Source organism: Gavialis gangeticus, unplaced genomic scaffold (genome assembly GCF_001723915.1).
Source record: "Gavialis gangeticus isolate Ggan-Ray unplaced genomic scaffold, GavGan_comp1, whole genome shotgun sequence".
In the NCBI taxonomy this organism is placed as follows: Eukaryota; Metazoa; Chordata; order Crocodylia; family Gavialidae; genus Gavialis; species Gavialis gangeticus.
Genome location: NW_017729032.1, coordinates 218840698 through 218844296, shown reverse-complemented (window position 1 = coordinate 218844296; position 3599 = coordinate 218840698).

Genomic DNA, 3599 nt, shown 5'->3' with positions numbered 1-3599 from the left:
GGTCATTGGTCCAGGTATTGGTGTTGATGGTTTGGTCATTCAGAGGGAGCTATTTTTAGATGTACTGCCATTGTCTCTCAAGCACCCTCATTCATCCCCATTCATTCAGAAACCAAGTTACATAGGAGGGATAGGTGTGAGTCATGGGTTACACAACCAGGACAGGATGTAGACTTGACAAACAAAATGGAAACTTGACATGACTTATGCTAACTTACATGTCTGCTTAAATCATATAGTATCAGTAAAACAGTCATATAGAACAGTAAAATTCAACATAAACGTAATAATTATACAATATAAAGAAGGAGAAAAACCAAAACAAATGCAACTTGCTACCAAAATAAAATGCTGAAGCTTATCCTATGTCTTAGCTCACTTATACTTATCTGTAGGGAATAGAGAGGAAGAGACTAAGTCAGAAATGGTTGGGGAAGGGGAGGGAATGCATTTTAAAAACAAGAAAAGAAAAACTGGAGGTTTTGCTACACCATCTCTCAAAGAAGACCAACATCGATGAGGAGAGCCAGTATAGGATCCAATGTGCCAGCTCTGCCTTCAGAAGACTGAATCATCATGTGTTCAATGATCATGACATTAGGACTCAAACAAAGCTCCTACTGTACTGAAGCTGTGGTATTCCCAGGTCTCCTCTACAACTGTGAAGCTTACAAGGACCCCCTGAAACATCTGGTCACCAGCACTACCTCTGGAAGATCCTTGGCATAAAATGGGAAGATCATTGCACAAATACCAGTGTCCTCACTAACACTAACACCACTAGTATGGAATTGTTCATTATTCAACATAAGTTGCAGTGGACAGGGCATTGTATGCGTATGTCTGATGTACGTATAATAAAACAACTACTATACTCCCAACTCAGCCAGGGACAAAGGACATGTGAGGGCCAAAGGAAATGCTTCAAAGACAGCCTCAAGGCAAACATTAAGAAGTGTGGCATTGGCACCATAAATTGGGAAAAACTAGCCCGGGACATGGCTACATGATGACGCCTTGTGAGAGAAGGCACATCTTACCTTGAGGTGTCATATTCTAATAACGTGTTTATGAATGTGTTAATTTAAATGCAAGGCTGTTTGTTTTAAAGTGCAGACATCCAGACTTGTGACATTTAAATTAACGTTTAGACGATCACCTACATGGCCAATGAACCCACAAAAACTGGTAAGCATGAAAACCCAGCTTCTTGGTCTGTTCACCTGATAATTGCTTCAATGATGTAATGTTCCTATCTTGTATTTTATTGTCCAAATGTATTGTCTCTCTGTAGCCAGCAAAGCGGTAGTGTGGGTAGTGTGTTGACATGCCCAGATCTTGAAGTAGGGTTTCAGTGTTGCTGTTGCCTTTTTTCCCCAGATCTTAGTGATATAACTGAATTTTTATCTTAATAAAAGCATTTTTGTTTTGCTTTCCTGATAGACTCCATGGATATGTCTATGATGAGTTGACCTCAGGGTCATTCTTAACCCTATGGCCATTCACATATCTACATTATAAACCCCTAAGAACAACCCCTGAAGTCAGTTTAATGATAACCTAATCCTAAAAGCTCTGGTGAATCTTCCGAGCTTTGAGACAACCCCCACCTCATCTACTTCCTTACCCTCCCTGGAATATGTTTTGAATATACCCAATTATATACTATACTCACCAACAACAAATCCACTGTTGCCCAGCCTTACCTTCCACCACTTTTGTACCCCACCCCTTTCTTCTTTTTGTTTCCCGTAAGTAGAGACAAGTAGGCCACAGACCAATATCTAGAAAGGCTCTAAGAGGGGTCATGGGATATATCCTAGTGCTGTGCTCTAGAAATAAGCAGCATAGTGTGGGTGGCTTGGGTAGAGGTTTTAAGGTATGAGTTAGATGGGGATGGGCCATCAATATGGCTCAGGCTGGCTGAGGGCATTCTCAAGATCACCCTTACATATCAGCACAGACAAACACCATTATTCCAAGTACCTCACAGATTAGCAAATACTCAGGCACCTGCACTGGATACCTGCACAAAAATTATGTGCACAAAAATGATAAAGGCAAAATATTATTCCTGAAAAGCGTGTTACTTTAACTTATTTATAATAGCTTGATTTCTTAGCCAGTTCTTTTCCAAACTTGGCATAGCACACCCTTCACTGAGGATAACATATTGCCAAATTTCCACTCCTTAAAATTAATTTTGTTGAGCTATCCCAGCAAAAAAAAAGCCATCTGGGTTATTTTTAGATGTGATTGTATACTAATAAAAGATTGAATGGATTTTCTTACATACTGTTCCAACCATTGTCAATCTGCTGCTAAAATACCCTCTGTTTCATGGAGGTGGACTATTGAGACCCCCTTCTGCTTTAGATAATGCTTAATTGGGATAGTATTTTTTCATTAATTCATAATTTGATGTCTGAATAAGTGTTTTTGAAAAAGCAATTAATCCATAAATATTGCACCCTAAAAGATATTTTACAGTAGCTAACCAAACTGCATAGAAATAGTTTTGAAGTAATTAAAATGGAAAGTTCCTCTTCAAACATCAAGATGGGAAATTAAAAATAAATTACTTTTGTTGCTACTATTAATATTTTGACATTAACTGATTCAAGATAATTCATTTTCTCAATACGCTACACCAAATAAGAGTCTTCTCCATTTTCCACCATTCAAAATATCAAATACCCTCTCACCAGTGAGCAGGATGGTTTGGAATGATATTAAAGCACAAAACTTCAGATTTTGTTAGTCAAGTCATTGATTAATAATGGCAGGTTTTCAAATGATGTTACATCAATGAAAATGTGAGGCAATATTTTTTAAATAGATTTAATCAGCAGGAAGGACATGATAGGTGTTCTTTCATGCCATTGATTTATAGACATTATTCTTAATTGATTTCAGTGAAGAAACTTTATTAATATTTTAGGAGCATGCTATTATCTTATATTAAGGGAATTCAGTCAATGATCGTTCAAAATATCCTTAAGAATTTAAGTACAGGAAAGTTAGTCCAAGCTGTATCCTCTGTCTTATAACTTATTACATAATTAGTCACACAATTTAAAACCTGTCCTACATCCAGTCCTAAAGCTTATAAACTAATATATGATACTTGCATATATATACATTTGATTATAACAGTAGCCTGAAACCTTTTAGGTGATATGGCCTGGTCTTTAACTGCGTGATCAAGTATCACTTTGATTTGTGATTTCAGGAAGAGAGGACTAGAGGATGAGCAGGTGGAAGACAGTAACACTGGGGCAATTCACCATGGGCTCAGCCAGCAAAAGCATTGGCAGACAGCCTCCAGCCACAGACAGGTTGCATTGTACAGGGCTAGACTCCAGTAACAGCTACTTGAATAAAGGATGCAAAAAACAGAATTTGAGATTTGTGAGACCAAGGTTTCCTGCAGCTTCCTTCCTCTGCTTTAGCCATGCTTCCTTTCCCTTTTATGTAATACAAGCTGCTCATATAGGAGTCTCTGCACTCACTACCAGAGGATTCCAGTTGCATTGAGATGATCCTCCCAGCTTTACAGATTCCACCAGTCATGTACCAGAAAGTAGGTAGGGCTACAC